At 40.5% G+C, this 18,326-nt stretch overlaps 1 protein-coding gene across 5 annotated transcripts in view; it reads left to right on the plus strand.

Annotated features, from left to right (window-relative positions):
- Window positions 1-18,326, plus strand: part of LPAR3 (lysophosphatidic acid receptor 3) — a 96,266-nt gene that overhangs the window by 75,901 nt on the left and 2,039 nt on the right. The gene's annotated exons all lie outside the window — the stretch shown is intronic.

The raw sequence follows: 18,326 nt of genomic DNA on the forward strand, positions 1-18,326 counted from the left end.
TCAGGTCATGATCCCAGGGTCCTGGGATCAAGCCCCACGTGGGGCTCCCTGCTCAGTGGGGAGTCTGCCTCTCCCTTACCCTCTGCCTCTCCCCACCTTTCATGCTCGCTCTCTCTGCTCTCTCTTTCTCTCTCTCAAATAAATAAAATCTTAAAAGAAACAATTTACAAATTATTTGTTGTTTGCACATTCTGACTTACTAATCTCATTTGATTAGTAGGATAGTAAAAGTAACTTTTTAAACAGAGGATTCTTTCAAACAATGATGCAATGTGGTTTATATGAGTTTGATTAACCCAAATGTGGAAAAACATGGACTACAAGGACGAGACGCAGACTCTTCTGTTCTAGATTATAATAAACCATTCCAATTCAGAAGAGGAGTCTTTGGCTTCCTAGGTACCTGTGATAACATGATTTACAGTTCCACTGGGTGAGATGTGCACTGCGAGTTGTTTCAGCTCTCTTATTACAGCACCTGATCTCAGAGGTGTTGGGTATATTCATATGTTAGGCATCTAGCTGGTGGCTTGGGGGACAAGTTGAGAGTGTTCCTCCTCTCTAGTAATTCCTGCATTTCCTTCATGATCTCCCTCAAACCCTGTTCTCTCCATCAGGTCTTCAGTCACCCCAACATGTGGAGATTTCTTCTCTGAGTTCCTGTATTATTCCCCCTTTCCATTCATTTGCTATGTGTCATTTACTGCCTTAACGGTGATTTATTTTGGTGTGTGTGCCCTTTCTGTCCTACTAGAGAGCAAACACTTTAAGGTCAGGAACTGCATCTTATTTGCCCAACACTTATTGCTGAGATTAATAAATGTGTTAATGATTGCTGGAAGATACAAGAAAGGAAAAAACACATTAGCATTTTGTATAGGAGTTCTTCGGTGGGAAGGAAGCATATTTATGATTAGCGGCTCAGATTGGAACCATGGTCATCTTGCCCATAGGGGAATGTGATGGTTGGTTAGGTAATATTGCACTGTTAGCACAGACAGTCCTCACATTTAAGTTTGCTGCTTGCTTTCCAGGATAAAGTGATATAAACGAAGTTCAATCTAATTTTCTGTAGAAACAATGTCTTAAAAGAGAATGGTGTTCCTACTCAAGGGCCTGGAATGTTCAGTCTTTCTCTAAAGGAAATTTTTACCAATGCTTTATCAACTCTGAGTTAAATATTTATATGTAATAAAAAGTAAGTGTATATAAAGTGTGCATGTATATGCATATGTACATGTACTTGCATTTTACAGGGTAAATAGAGTAAGCAACTGTGTGTTTTAAGGTTTAATGTAGTTTATTTTCAAATACAGAGGTGTAAGAGGCATTGGAATTCTGGGAAAGGACAGAGGGGGCTTTGAAGAAATAGCCAGAAGAAACAGAGATGTACCTCTAACGCCCTTTGTAGGAATTGGCGGGGCCTTAGGCAGGGCGAGGCTCACAGTTTGGGTGGAGACTGTTGGAAAATTATTTCACACATTAGCAAGGGTAAAAAGGATATAACTGGTCGAGAATGAATCAATAAAACATCGTTGCAAATCAACTCACAGTTGGCCTAGAATTGCCTATAAAGTAATCAACGACTAGGGGCAAAATGGGCTTTTTTTGAGTGACTCAAATATCAGTTATGCTCCTGACAACGGGTATTTTGAATTTCAGCCAAGCAGCTTGCACAGTTTGAGAACAGGCTATTGAGTAAATTCATAAGGTGGGTCTCCTGCAGCACTTCGCGCTTTCCTTGATGGCACAGAAATGGGATCAGGTCCGACTGCCTGAGAAATGTTCTATCTGAAACCAATACATGAGGATGAGCCATTCGGGTGAAAACTCACATGAGAGAATATTTCATTTTCTCTTGTGTTTCCTGTCTGTGACATTCTAGCTTTCCTTGCCTGCTTTCTTGAAATTTGAGCACCTACCAAGCACCCAGTCCCAGCCAGTTGGGAATCCAAGGGGACTGTGGCAGCATTTTTACCCTTCAGGTGCTCTCAGCCTAGCTGGCCATAGAGGGACAAGCCACTCACAGTGTCTGATTTGACAGTAAGCATTAGGAGAGTGCCACAGAAACGTGGACTGGGGAACATCTGATTCAGCCTGGGGGCAGCATCTGGGGAAAGCTGTGAAGAGCAGTGACAAATGAGCTGGACTTGAAAGAATAAAGGCAAAGGAGGTCACCAGGCAGTAAAGGTGACAGAGGCAAAATGTGAATAAAGCATAGGTGTCACTACTGATTTGCTTCCTTCCCTTATTCCCTTTGGCCTGCTCTCTCCGTTAATTACCAAGGGGTTAAGATAGTCAATACCTGGCAAGTTCAGTTACAATCAGAAGTTGCCTTTTTGCAGAATCAGAACATTAGAGACTGCCCAGCCATAAGAATGGACACACTGGCCAAGAACTTTTCTTCTGGGAGTTTCCTATGGTACTTCTAGAGATCCCGGGCTACAGTGGCATTCTTTCTTCTGAGATGTTATCACCTTCAGTCAGATTTCAGTGAAGGTACTACAGACCCAAGGACCATTGTATCTCTTTAAGTGGCTTAGGTCTTAACTGAAAGAGCAAGCTTTTTTCCTCCCATTTCCAGGTTCTCACAGGATACCTTAATAGCATCTTTAAGTATGTCTCGCAGTGTCCATCTTTCCTTCCATCGTTATCTTTTACACATATTCTTTTATTTTAAGATTTTATTTATTCATGAGAGGCACAGAGAAACAGAGACACAGGCTGAGAGAGAAACAGGTTCCCCAAGGGGGGCCCGATACAGGACTCAATCTCGGGACCATGCCCTGAGCTGAAGGCAGACGCTCAACCACCAAGCCACCCTGTTCCCTTTTGCACATATTCTATTTATGTCCTCCAGGCTTACTTTGCTATGTGCGTAAGCTACCCATTTCCTCATATTCCTTTCCCTTCTATCAAACTTTGCAAATTTGGTTATTGCAAACTAGGAGTATGTTTCCGAATACTGCTTTTTCTTTTTCTGATGGCATAGCTGATCCCTTAGTAAGTTTAAGTAGTCAGGTTGTACTTCACCAACAGTTTTTTTCTTGAGTATAAGCCTGACCAATAATGGTTTTTCATAAGCTCCTATAGACCTAGGCCATTCAGTATTACCAAATTATATTTCCCACGAGTCTACAGAGTATATTAGAATTGAAGACTTTTCCTTTCCAATAGAAGGATCCCCAAGAAACCATTTTGTCAGCGGGATGGAAACAGATATGGTCATCAGACTTCTGAACTGTGGATGAGAGTTAAAACCTGGGTTTGTATAAAAGCTAGCACTTTGCACATTTGCCCTGAGCATGAGAATCCCTTGGAGTATTTTTTTGAACATTCGGATCCTTGGGCCCCCACTCCAGACTCCCTAGAATCAGAACTTACAGAAGGGAACTAGAAAGTACCATTTACATAGAAGTGTTTGTAGGTAAATAAAATGGGCAAAGATCCCCCCCCCCCTTCATATTTACTTTCCAACCGGGATGATAGGCAATTAGTAAGTCAGTCAGTCAACCAGCTAACTAATCAACAAGATAAGTGCAGAGAGTGACAAGAAAATCAAGCAGAATGATATTTTAGGGAATGACTGGGCTGGGCACTACTTTATGTGGTGGCACAAAGGAAGGCCTCTCCAAAGGGTACTAAACTGTGAGGAGCTGATGAAGTCAAGAACTGGGAAAGAGATCGTGTCCATCTTGTTTATCTTGTGTCCTGGGTAACCTGTGCTATCATTGGCTCCTTTGGGGCTTAATAAGTTTTTGTTGGATGATGTGTGCTCTTGGAGGGGGAAGTGATCATTTGTGACCTTTTGTCTCAGTGTATAGTATAGCATATCTTCCTTTCTTTACCTTGTGATTAATGTACAACTAATAGAAAATGTTTTTTAATTAACATTGCAACAACAAACCTCACATTTTACACAATTGATTTTTATTGGTTCTACTTCAAGGGTTATAACATGGTTTTACCATTTAATGATTTTTCTCATACTCTTACTATGCATTTACCTATTTAGTAAACTATCGGTGGGTAACTTGGAGTAAAACACCCATTAAAAAATTTGTTGGGAGAGGCAGTCTTGACCTTCTTATTTCTCAACTGCATAAACTCAGTCTTATCGCATTTCTTGCAGTAGAAATTGAGTGTGTGCAGATATATTTGTTCCCAAAACAGAAACAAAGCTAGCTTTAGTGAGAGCTTATTATATTATATATGTAAAAAAAAAAAAAAAAAAAAAAAAGGTATGCTCCTAGCAAAAAACGAAAGACAATAATGAGAGAGGTAGGGAAGAAGAAATAGCACCTGGCTTATGCTGCCTAGAGATTATATTTGCTGGGGTATTTGGATAATACTGTATATTTTGTGGTCTTTTCTAAGCACACACATGTATATGCACAATGCATCTTGTTCTTTTTTAAAAAAATATTTTGAAAGAGAGAGCATAAGTGCAAGCAAGGTAATGGGCAGAGGGAGAAAGAGAATCTCAAGCAGTCTCCTCTCTGACCTTGGAGCCTGATGCAGGGCCCAATTTTATGACCCTGAGATCATGACCTGAGCCAAGATCAAGTCAGATGCTCAACCGACTGAGCAATCAAGGTGCCTCTTAACTTGTTCTTTTTAATCAGAATGGATTAATACTATATTTATAGTGTCTTATAAACTATGTTTTACGTAAATTCAACAATATATTATAAGCATCTTCTACATCAATATTGTTTTCAGTACTGTGATTGTTTATATCTATTATTTTCAGTTATTTCAATTTTTTAACAATATTGTTTTTAATATATCAAAAATATTTTTTATATTGAAAACAATGTAATAATACCAATACTGCCATAAGGTATTCCTAACATTTGTAGTGGGAGGAGGGGCAGAAGGAGAAGGGGAGAATCTAAAGCAGACTCCCCACTGAGCAGAGCCCATCCCCAGGGCTCAGCCTCACCATGGGGAGATCACGACCTGAGCTGAAACTCAGAGTCAGATGTTCAACCAACTGAGCCACCCAGGTGCCCCTACATTTGTATCCTTTTAAAAACTCAATCCATGGTGACACTTAGAGAATGGTAAGTTCAACTCTTGTGAATACCATTAGGCAATATGCCCTAACAGGTATCTCATGCATACCCTGCAGTGGTCATTTACTCCTCTGTCTCCTTTGACTTGCTATTCCTAGTCATTAGCATAGTGTGTGATACTTAACAAATGCTCACTGTGTATTAACTGAATACATATTGGTATCTGAGAGCATTCTGGGTGACCCCACTCAGCAGTTTCTGCTAGAATCACGTAACGTGCATCTTAAATTTACCACAGAATTCTCTCTCACACTTGGCACCATAGAGAGCATCCATGTTTGCCTACTTGGACTATTCATTGGCCATGACTGAAGGAAGCTCTGAGTGAAACCCAGAATCATCAAATGTGAGAGCCAAAGGGAACCTTGCAGATCATTCTGGTCCAGTCTCATTAATGGACAGATGAAGAAATTGGCAGCAGAGAAACATAATGACCTTTTAAAAAGCGTACTCCTGGGTCTGGATTCGAATTGATATCCTTTCATTTAACAAGCTTTTATTAAGTACCTACTATGTTTATGGTGCTTGGCTAAGCACTGGGTAACCCAAGTTGAATAAGATACAAAAGGGGTCTTCCTGAGGATGTCAGCCTAGGAGGGCAGCCAAATGCATGCAGAATTGGGACCACATGTAATAAATTGTGTGTGTGTGTGTGTGTACATGCACATGCAGATACACAACAACAACTGAAGTATCCTACAGGATGTGTTTATGAATTGCCTTAGGAGGCACAGCAGGGGAAATAACCCTATCTGGGCAGTCAGAACTAACATTTTCTAAGGGTTTTCTGTGTTGGACATTCCGTGTATTATCTTATTAAATTCTTACAAAATTCCTGTCAGGTCAGTATCATCATGCTCATCCCATAGCTTAGAAAATGGTGGGAGGCCCAAGAAGGTGAATGGATTTGCCCATGGTCCCCTCAGTGTCTGCTTGATCTCCGGCCTATGCTCTGTTCACCAGAACAGGGATGGTTAGGTGGGTTTCACCTCAAGGGCAAATTCCATCTGATTGCTAGAGGATGTTTGGAGCTGTGCTATGAAGGATTTGAGGTGAATGTGGATCCAGCTACAGGTGGTGTGGTGGATAAATAATGGTGCCCAGGGGCATGGGATGGGAGGTGATAGCTCTTGTGTGAAGACATTGTAGTTCCTAAGCTATAACATGCTCTTGCTCCTCCAGGTCCAGCTTTCTGTAGGTCAATTTCCGTTCCCTTCCTCTGAGCTCAGAGTGGTGTTTTGTGCCATCTGAGTGTCCAGAATCTTGTATTCTATTCAAATCAACTTTCCCGTACAGTGTCCCATATTATGCAGCCCTTTTGAAATTTTTCAACCTCATCAAAGATACCCCTTTAGGGACGCCTGGGTGGCTCAGTGGTTGAGCATCTGCCTTTGGCTCAGGGCGTGATCCTGCGGTCCCCGGATCGAGTCCCACATTGGGCTCCCTGCATGGAGCCTGCTTCTGCCTCTGCCTCTGCCTCTGCCTTTCTCTCTCTCTCTCTCTCTCTCTCTCATGAATAAATAAATAGAATCTTTAAAAAAAAAAAAGATATCCCTTTAATATCCCCTCAGAACCCTGCTCTGTGCCAGTGACAGTTTATGTCATAAAATATTATATGCCTATGGCTTAATATGTTTACATTTTTAGGTAGGGTGCAACAGAGACCTTCCTAATCCAAAGGAAGTGACTCCAGCAAGAATTTCAGATCCTTGGGCAGACTAGTTGGAATCTGTCCATCTTTAAAATTATACCAAGCAAAGAGCTGTTACTCTGCCAATACATGCAGCTGACCTCACACCTTTTCTTAGATGCTGAAGAGCCCTTGGTGTAATAGTTAGTGAGGTACTGAGGTATTATTGGTCCATACATATTATGCTCAAAGAGGAATCTGGAGGTGGAGATGGTGTTCCCTTACTTATTCAGCTTATGATTTCCAGCTGTTGCCCAGAGTTAAACACTAGAATTAGGTCTTGGGCTGTGGTTCTAGCTGCTATGCCACTCCTTTATATTTTATCTCATAACCCCTTGGCACTGAGATTTTCAATTCCAAAGCTGGCCACAAATTTAAAACAAGTGCCTAAAACCAGTTGTTAGAGTCAAAAGACCCAACAGACGTGACAATAGTGTTAAATGAATCATTTGTGGAATGCTTAACTGCTCATCTTCTATTTGAAGTGTCTCAGTGTTTTCTTGCTTTCTGTAGTAAAAATAAGTCAGGTTTCCTAAAAGTGTATGTTTTCATTCCTTTCACATATGTGACAATCTATTTTCTGAATTATTGGATTTCTGAAGCACTGTGGGTAAACAAATACGAATTTAAATGCAAACCACATCTGAAAGTGTTATTTTGAAATTATTGAACAAATTCTTTGCTATCATGAGAGGATTGCCATTTAAATATTCTGTTAGTATGTGACTTGCACAATATAACGTTGCTGATCAAGAATAACTTTTTAGTTTAAAATTTTACTTTTAAAATTTCTTTTCAGATAAGAGAGCTTTCCTCAGATGAGGTTCACGACCTGATTTTTATGTAGAGTTGTAATTTTCTATTTTAGTAAATCAGACAGCCCTGTGGCTTACTAGGTTAGCATTATTGCCTGTGCCCTGCCACTTTTTCCTGGACAAAAAACAAGGAATAACAGAGTGAACATATTTAAAATATATCCTCCTGTTTGATGAAATGAGTAGTCCATGTGCCAAAGTGTGACTATTCTGTGTGAGTGATTGCTTTTATTGTTATAGATGTTTTATTTATGTGCCACTCGCATGTCAGGATTTTTTTTAATTGCATGTGTGAATTTTTAAATAGATGAAAATATGGGTACAAGTCTGACTAGTGGAATAGAAAAAAAATATGAGTCCTGAAGAATAGGTGTCACATACCTTGAAGTCTTCATCTTTTGTATATCCTGTCACCAAAACCTAAAGAATGCTGAACTATCTTAATTACATTCCAGTGAGAGGCCCTTCTTCCAGATGGATTGGTGTTCTTCTTTCTAGTTTCCTATATATTGTGGAGATGAAGTATTAGCCAGGGGATTTTTGAGATATTTTGAAAACTTCCAAATAAGAGAAGAGGGCTGTTATAGACTGTCTAACATAATATTGATTAGAGACTTGAAAAGATCTTTTATTTAACTTGTCACCAATATTTTAATTTGTAATTCTATCTTCCAAAACGTTAGACATTCCTTAATTTGATATTTCTGATTACCTTAAATTGGAGTCATTAAATATCATTTCAGCACTGTAATTGCATATTCTAGTATATGATTCACTATGCTTTAAAAATTAACATTGAACTCATGGTACTGGTTTTTGAGTATAGCACTGAAACTAGTTTATTTAATTACCAGAGGAAAGCTCATTTGTAGTCTAATTGGACAATTAGTGAGTCTCTTAAACAGGTACTGAAAGAACATAGTGCCTCATTAAAATAAAACCTAATTGCTTCTTGTCAATGTAACTGACCTGTCACTTGGCAATAGAAGGAAATGAGATTTGTTATCCAAATGTAATTATCATGAAAATATCCACTCTTAGGAGCTGGCACATGGTATGTGATTGCTGAGTAAATATTTATTAATGGAAGGACGACATATGGCCAAAGTGCCCACCTACTGCTGGTAACTCCCAAGTCAACATTTCAATTTGGAGCTCTCAGAGTGCAGGCTGCCTTCTACACGTCTCTGGCTTGAGGAACCATAGGTACTCCTTATCGAATGGTGAAAACCAAACACTCTCCTTCTAAACCTGTTCCTTCTGCTGCCTCTCTGCTTGGTTATCAGAACCACATGCAACTCACCCTGGATTCTTTCCTCTCCCTCAGTTGCCACAGCCAGTTCCTATCAAGTCCTTCAGTCTCTTCCTCTTTACCATCTATTTCTGTCCATCTCTACCACCACTGCTCTTTTCACCCTTATCATTCTCACCTGAATTTTGGCCAGTCCTCAGTTGAGTCTCCCTACCTAGGCCAGTGGTTTTCATGCTTTGCTATACTAAAGCATTCCCCAGGGAGCTAGCTTACTCTGGAGATGCTTAGATCTTACTTTCATCAGTTTCTGACTTGGTAGATCTAGGTGGGGCCTAGAAACCTGAATTTTAAAGAGCTCCTGACTACCCACCCCCAGTGGTTCTGATGCACGTGGGAGCAGACTTCAAGCTCCACTTACCTCTAGTCTGTTCTGAGCATTGAAAATTTTGCTCTAAAATACAATACTTACAAGTGTTCTATAGTTTTCAGAGTACACATCCTTTAGGTTAGGTTTATTCTTCGATTAGGTTTATTCCTAGATATGGGTTTTGGTATAATTGTAAATGGGATCTATTCCTTGATTTCTCTTTCTTCTGCTTGATTGTTAGTGTATGGAAATGCAGCTGACTTCTGTGCATTGATTTTATATCCTGCCACTTTGCTGAATTCCTGTATCAGTTCTAACAACTTTTTGGTGGAATCTTCTTTTTTAAATTTATTTGAGAGAGAGAGCACAAGCCGGGGATGGGGGGAAGCAGAGAGAGAAGCAGACTACCCAGTGAACAGGGAGCCTAATATGGGGCTTGATCTCAGGACTCAAAGATATTGAAGGCAGCCGAAGGCAGACGCTTAACCAACTAAGCCACCCAGATGCCCTGGTGGAATCTTTTGGGTTTTCTATATCAAGTATCATGTCATCTGCAAAGAGTGAAAATGTGACTTCTTTGCCAATTTAGATGCCTTTTATTTCTTTTTGCTGTCTGATTGCTGAGGCTAGGATTTCCAGTACTATGTTGAACAATATTGGTAAGAGGAGACATCCCTGTCATATTCCTGGGGAGAGATATTTGCAAATGACATAGCAGATAAAGGGATAGTATCCAAAATCTATAAAGCCTTATCAAACTCAACACCCAAAAAACACAAAATCCAGTCAAGAAATGGGCAGAAGACATGAACAGACATTTCTCCAAAGAAGACATAGAAATGGCTAACAGACACATGAAAAAATGCCCAACATCACTTAGCATTAGGGAAATACAAATCAAAACCACAATGAGATATCACCTCACACTGGTCAGAATGGCTGAAAGTAACAACTCAGGAAACAACAGAGATTGGTGAGGATGCAGAGTAAGGGGAACCCTTGTACACTGGGGATGCAGACTAGTGCAAGCACTCTGGAAAACAGTATGGAGGTTCCTCAAGAAGCTAAAAATAGAGCTGGCCTATGACCTAGAAATTGCATTACTAGGTATTTATCCAAAGGATACAAATATAGTGATTCAAAGGGACACCTGCACTCCATTTATAGCAGCAGTGTCCACAATAGCCAAACTATGGAAAGAGCCCAGATGTCCATCAACAGAGGAATGGATAAAGAGGGTGTGTGTGTGTATATATATACATATATATATACACACACACACACACACACACACATACATACATACATACATGGAACATTACTCAGGCATCAAAAAGAATGAAATCTTGCCATTTGCAATGATGTGGATGGAACTAGTGTATTAGCAAAACAAGTCAAGCAGAGGAATACAAGTACCGTATGACTTCACTTATATGTATGTAATCTAAGAAACAAAACAGATGAAGATGGAGAAGGGAAGGAAAAAGAAACTAAGATGAAAACAGAGAGAGAGGCAAACCATAGGAGACTCTTAACTATAGGAAACCAACTGAGGGTTGCTGGAGGGGAGAGGGGTGGAGGATAGGGTAACTGGGTGATGGGCATTAAGGAGGGCACATGATGTGATGAGCACTGGGTGTTACATGCAACTGATGAATCACTAAATTCTACCCCTGAAACTAATAATACAGTATAGGTTAACTAAGTTGAACTTAAATAAAAAAAAGAATATTAAGGAAAAGACTTATCCATGCCCCATTAAAAACCTTCAAAAAGCTACCATTCCATAGCAGTTTTTAAAAAAATTTTTTAAAGATTTTATTTTATTTATTCATGAGAGACAGAGTCCATAGCAGTTTTAAACAACGGTCATTGGGGCTCCCCAGGGAGCCCCAGTGCATATTCACATGTGGAGTGGGGGTTGTAGTGTAAAGAGGAGCATGGATTCTGCTGCGAAGGGCTTTACTCAACTTCTCCTCACCCCCTGCTCTCCATCTCTTTCTTTTAGTCAGAGAAGCTTGGATTTTGAACTTTAACAAGAGATTTCCTTTGGGAAGTGTTTCTCTACTTTTTAAAAACCTGATTTGAAAAACCACTCATCTATAGACATGGCTTATGCTTTTTTCTTTTAAAATCAGGACCCACAATAAGAAATGATGTACATTCTATATCATGGCCCAGTGCACACCCACATTTTTGTGTGTAACTGAAACAAGTTTCATGAAACATACTCTTACTATATTTGATGCACTCTGATGTTTTCTGTTCTGTTCTATTTCATCTTTTAGAAAATTGCTGGTTGCCACCCACTAAATTGATTTCACAGCTCACTAATGACTTGCAATTGAGTCTGAAAAACCTCTGATCTAGCCTTTCTCAATGGGATTCTCTCATGAACCATGGAACATAGAAATATTTCTTAATCTTCTCAAGAATGCTATATGACTCATACCATTCTAGATGCTTGGGAGAGAAGTTAATTCATTATATAGAATGGACACCTGAGGGCAAAGGCTTATGGGGTCTGATCTTTATAATAAATTCAGACTCCTGAGTGCTGCCCACAGGACCCTTGCTCAGAGATGCCTGGGTGTGTGTGTGTGTGTGTGTATGAGGGTGGGGGGTATGGTACGAAAGTGATAATGAACAGGCAACGTGGGTCTGGCCCATGTCATCTCTCAGACTTCACTATACTTCTTCAGTCACCTCTCCAGGTTAAAACCATCCTGAACTATTTGGAATTACCCCCATGTATCATGTTGTTTCTCACCTCTGCATGGCTGGTCTTAACCATCAACACTTAGCTCACCTGGCTGTCACTTCACCTGAGACTTTCCTTGATGACAGGCAGAATCATGACACATTGTACCCACGTTCTGTGCCTGTCAGCGCCTGAGGGGCAGAACCAGATGCTGTTCACAAGAGCAGATGCTGCAACTAGTGCGGTACCTGGCCCTGTGAGGCCTCTTATTAAATCTCACGTACCTTCAACTGCCTCATCTCTGCTATGGTGTGTGGGGCTCCATACTTCATTCTGAGGATACAGACTGGTTATGAGGTACAGCCCACATGCTTAGGGAGCTTATAACAGGCCTGAGAGAGAGGATATAGGTATTAAAAACTATCTCCAGTTTAGCCTGGTGCTCAAGAGTTTGATGGAGGAGTCCAGTCAGGTCTGGGTTCAAATTATGACTCTTCTACTAGTTGGCTTCTGGGCCCAAGACAAATTCTTGACCTACTTCTAAACTTCAAATCACTGTGTGTAAGATTGGGATTATTGTAAGAGGGGCAACCTCACAGGGCTATGAGTTTTAAATGACCAGTGCATCTAAAGCCCCGAACACGCTTCCTGGCCCAGAGCTCTTGGCAGATGTGAGAGCGAATTAAGCAGGTAATGCGCTTGGGGGCACATGATGTTATAGGTGGAGAGTGCCCTGGGAGTTGAGAGGAAGGAGTGATTGCTGTGGGTTGGATGATGGGAGAGGTCCAGTAGAGGAAGCAGAATTTGAGCTAAGCTTAGAAAGAAAAGTAGACCTTAGATTAGGAGACAGGAAGGCATTCCTGGCAGGGCAAACCAGAGAGCCAACAAAGGCCAGAGGAGGACGTGCACTCCTTACCAGAGGTTTTAACTATTGGGTCTGATGTGAGATCAGGGGATTTGCATTATTATTTTTTTAATTTTGTTTATTTATGAGAGAGAATGAGAGTGAGTGCGTGCGCACAAGCAGGGGGAAGGGAGAGAGAGAAGCAGGCCTCTCCCTACTGAGTGGGGAGCCTGAGGCGGGGCTCCATCCCAACCCTGAGATCATGACCTTGGCTCAAGGCAGAGATGATTGACTGAGCCACCCATGCGCCCTGGGGATCTGCATTATTACAAAAGTGCCCCTGGTAATTCAGATGACCAGCCAGGTTTGGGAACAGCTAGCTCAAAGTATTCATCTCCATCAGTTTTTAGCCATACTGTCGGATAATTGTGTCCGGAAAACAAACAAGTCAAATTTGCTTGAATCTTATGAAGAGTTGAAATTCATAATTTTGTAGAACGTAGCAATTTTCTACTTGGAAAAGAGTTTAGAAACCACTTAACCCTGTATCTCATTTAGGAAAAATGCCTTCCTTTTGCATATCTCAGGAAGATCCAGGCAAAGGAAGTGTTCCGCTGATGGGAGGCTCTCTGCCCACTCAACAACCAGTTCCCCTCCCAAATAGCTTCATTTACTTAGGAAGAACTCTTACATCCAAATTTTTTCTGTTTGTACTTTTTCTGCTGTTTTAGACTGACCTTCTAGAATGGCCCAGGACAAGTCTGCGCATCCTCTTTCTACATGATGATCTTTCAGGCTTTTGAGGTAGTTAGCACATCATGTCTTTCCTAAGCCTTTTCTTCTCCAAGGGGAACATACTTGATTTTTTCCACTGGTTGCCAAATAGACACCTTGGATCCACTTGTATTTATGAATGCCTGATTTTTTTTTTAAAAAGTGATTAGGACTTGTCATGACCTCTCTTTGAAAACTCTGCTTATTCCCAGCTGCATGGTCTGAACATGGAATCTAAATACTCAAAAAATATTTACATTAGGTATTTTCCTCCAAAACCTTTGGAACGTGGTAGGGGACTGACTCATATATATTTCCCAGGATCTATCATCTGCCCCCTTTTTAAGAACTAGGCCAGTTGCCTATCTGTTTGTTTATGGCATCCCCTGCAATCTCAAAGAATTTCTCCAAGATTACAGATTCCCCAGGCCAAGACCATTCCTGACATGTTCTTCTCCTTTTAAATTGTTTTGGGGGCCTCATCTCTAGCTGCCCACATACAGTAAAACCCCCGAAGAATGAAGTATTAGATAAACCTCATATCTGTGCTGAGATGTGTTGGGTGGGAGAGGCTGACTGCCAGGTGGAGGAGTCAGGAAGTGGGGTATTTACCAGGGTTACTGCCCGGTGTGCAGCCAGCACCTGAGACAGCATGCCTGAGGCCGGGCTCTCTGGCAGTGCAGGGTGTCTGGGCTGCTTTGTGAAAGAAGACTTGCCTTCTGTTGTTCTTGGAAACAGTATAAAGAAAAGGTCAGCAGATTTTTGTTTCTTCTTACTCCTAATACTAGCATATATTTTTGTTGGAATTCTTTCTCCTTTCTTTCCTCCCTTCCCTTCTTTCTTTTCTTCTTCCCTTCCTTCCCCCTTCCTCTTTCCCCTCCCCTTCCCTTCCCTCTTCCTAATTTCTTCCCTTTCCTTCCCTCTTCCCCCTTCCCTTCCCTTCCTGACATAAAATCTTTATGCTAACAAACCAAAGAATGACTTAATTGTTATATACACACAGCTTCATGGTATGTGACAGACCATAAATGGGAATTTAAGGACCAAAAGTACCCTTCTCCCTCCCCCATCACTCACTTTGGTAAGATTCTGTGTCCATTGCTGAATAGCCTCACATGTGGACAGGAACACAGACTCTGGTGCCAGGGTATCAAATCCAGGGTATCAAATCTGGGTTCAAATCCTGGCTCTGTGGCTTTGAGCATATTACCTTGCTTCTCTGTGTTTCACCTTCCTCAGGTTTAAAAAGAGAGTTGCATCAGTATTTTTATGAGGTAGTGTTCATAATAATGCTAGTAGGATTGCCATGAAAATTAAATGGTTAATTCATATAAAATTCTTAGAATGGTGTCTGGCATATAATCATTGCTCAATGAGAAGTTTGTCAAGTGTTGACTGAATGAATTATGTAGTTCAGTGCAAAGGGGAAATATACATGAATTGCATTGTGACAAGGAAGACATCAGTTTGGAGACTTTATTTAGAGTGTTTGGATCCCCTGACTAATATAAAACAGTTTTGTGCTGGGTGGGAAAAAACACTTTTATGATTTGAAAAAAAAATTGATTTAAAAAAGTTTTTAGGAAAGCATAGTGGCAATTTTATCCTTTTTTGACATGTGTATGTGTGAGATACATCATTCAGAGAAAATTATATAAGACATGTGTATGGTATAAAGAATAACACTTAGAGAACATGAGAGACTCCTAACTCTGGGAAACGAACAAGGGGTGGTGGAAAGGGAGGTGGGTGGGGGGTGGGGGTGACTGGGTGACGGGCACTGAGGGGGGCACTTGATGGGATGAGCACTGGGTGTTATGCTATATGTTGGCAAATTGAACTCCAATTTAAAAAAAATGTAATAAATAAATAAACAAACAAATAAAATCTTTAAAAATAAAAAAAGAATAACACTTAAAATAATTAAAAAAAAACATTAAAAATTCCTGTGTACCTGCCACCCAACATAATAGAACATCTCTAATATCTTCAGCATCACCTATGTGGCCCTGCCCCAGTGACCCTTTCTCCTGGAGAAATGACTGTATCATAAATTTCATGTTAATAGTCTTGCTTTTCCTTATGGTTTTACCACATATGGATGTAATGTTAGACATCAAATTGTTTATATTCACCTGTTTTTAAAAAATGATACCACATTAACATTGGGCTTGACTTTCAGTGCATTTGGATTCATTTCCAGTATCTTCTTTTGTTCTTTATTTGTTCTACTTTCCTATGTTTGACTCTCCCCCCAAACTCCTTTTTTTATTTTTATTTTTTTCTCCTTTTTTTAATATTGAGATCTTGTTTTCCTTTCCTTTGGTTCCATCCTTCCCCTTCCATTAATTTGGAAGTTATATACTCTATTAAATTTTGACATGCATATTTAACAAAGTATAAAGTTAATCGATATTTTCCTCATTAACACAAGGACGTTGGAACTCTCCCACCGGGATTTCTTTGGAATCATGCAATTTCACACAGAAAGGAGTTTTCGCATCAAAATTGGCAGCAACAGCTTTTGATGTCTGGCTTGTTTAGTTCTTGCCTCTTGACAACATAGTAACCCTCCCTCGGGAAGAGCAGAGAACAAAAGTGTTACTGTTAAGGGAAATATAGACCACTGGACCCAGATGGGGCCTTCAAGTTTATCTAAACTAGTGTTTTCCAAACTTTTGGCAAAGCCCAACAGTAAGAAATAATAGTTTACTTCATAACCAATACACACATAAACATAGTGTATAAAACTGAAACAAAAATTGCAGGAAACAAAACTTCCTTTGGTCTATGCAATATACTCTGAGCTATTCCATTCCATTCTTGCATTTAAAAATCCCCAGACTTGTCCAAACCCATTAAATTGACTGCATACACACTAAGGTGTCCTAGCCCCAAATTGGAAAAACCCAGAACTTTCCTAAAGTCCTCAATTTATAGTTTAGGAAGCCGAACCCCAGACAGATGACATGGGTCTGCCAGAGTTGTACAGTAAGTGTAGGTTAGGACCCAATCTCTGACCTCTTATCTCCAAGTTCTTTATTCATATAGGCCAGCTGGACCAAAAATAATACAGAAAGGGGTGAAAAGGGAACCATTGATGAGCTGTAATTATGAAATGGAGAATTAAACCCTCCTGATAACTCCTAAACATCTAATTTTGACCGATGTCTTTGACAGAACATCTCATGATAACCACTAATTAGTGAACCCAACTCAAGGAATGGCATCACTTTCATTACTTCTGACCCCTCACAACCATCCAGAGTCGGGATTGTTATCTTTATTTCATAAGTGAGAAATGAGGGTGGTGCTTGGGTGGCTCAGTCAGTTGAGCTTTGGCTCAGATCATGATCTCAGGGTCCTGGGATGGAGCCCTGTGTCAGGATCCCTACTCAGTGGGGAGTCTGCTTGTCCCTCTCTTTCTGCCCCTCTCCCCACTCATGTTCATGCTCTCTCTCTCTTTTTCTATCTCTCTCCAATGAATAAATAAAACCTAAAAAAGTGATAGTAATAAAACAAGGAAATGGGAGCTCAGAGAAATGCAGTGATTTGCCTCATTTGTGTAGCTCAAAGTGAGGAGCTGGGCACACCTGTCTGACCCTGAGGCACATGGCATTTTACAGCCTCACATGGCCTTTTTTATAATTCTTGATTTGACTTGCTTATTATTATATCTCTCAGAATAAAGGCGAAGGGACAAGAGGAATACTGTCCAGGACTAATTCTAACCAATAAGAATAACTAGTTGGTGATGTGATTTATAGACTTGCTTGTTTATTCTATCTCCCCACTAGCACTTAGTTCTTGGAGTGCATAGTTCGCCTCATTTACTGTCTAGTGCATTCCTGGTACGTCGTAAGCTCATGATGAATGTTTATGGAATGGATAAGCAAGGTTGCTTAGACATGATAAGGACTTTGGAGGAAAGAAACCATATCACATTATAGAGACAGGTCACCTATATCATGGCCAAGAGCACAGCCTCTGGAGAAAGACTGCCAACACTCCAAATTAGATGTTTCTTACCAGCTGTTCAATGGTGAACAAGTTACCTCACTTTCTTGTGCCCCCTTTTTCTGGGGATGCCTACTTCTTAGTGTGGTTCTATGAGTTAGTAAAGGAAAGCATTTACACTAGTGCCTGGCTCATAGTAAGCATTGTATAAATGTGAGCTATCACTGTTATCCAAGGTGATGGTGATAGAATAGGGGAATATTGAACCTATGTCTCATATTTTAGGAAAAATGTGTCAGAAAGCTTTAGTGGTAAGCTAGGCATGATCAGATGTCTGGTGACTCAGAAGAGACTACCCTTCATGTGCAGTTGGTGCTAAAATTGTGCTAAATAAATAGACCTGCTACAAGCACATCTCTATCTCATCATTAAACAGAAAGATTTATTTCTGACAACAACCAACAGGAACAAAAAATTGAGAGCAGAGAATCAAGCAGATGGCCTATGAATATGTCAAAAAGAATACAGGGCTTCCTCAGCATCAACATGGATTTATAGAGTGAAATGTGTGAGCAGGTGACTTAGCTAAGAGACCAGGAGAATGCTATAGATGCCATGGGTCTTATTGTCAGCAAAACATTTAGAACATCTGAGTTGTAGCACAGCGGAGTGTAGGGTTGATGGTGTAAGGCCTTCCCACACGCACTCCTGGCATTTGCCCTTGGTTTTCTCATCTGCCAACCATGGGTGATGACTGCAGGAGCCTCCCAGTGTGGATTAGAGAGCTGACAGAGATGAGGGATGTGGAGTGCTTAGTAAACATGAGGTAAATGTGAGCCCCTAATTAC

This window comes from Canis lupus, chromosome 6 (genome assembly GCF_003254725.2).
Source record: "Canis lupus dingo isolate Sandy chromosome 6, ASM325472v2, whole genome shotgun sequence".
NCBI classification, from domain to species: domain Eukaryota; kingdom Metazoa; phylum Chordata; class Mammalia; order Carnivora; family Canidae; genus Canis; species Canis lupus.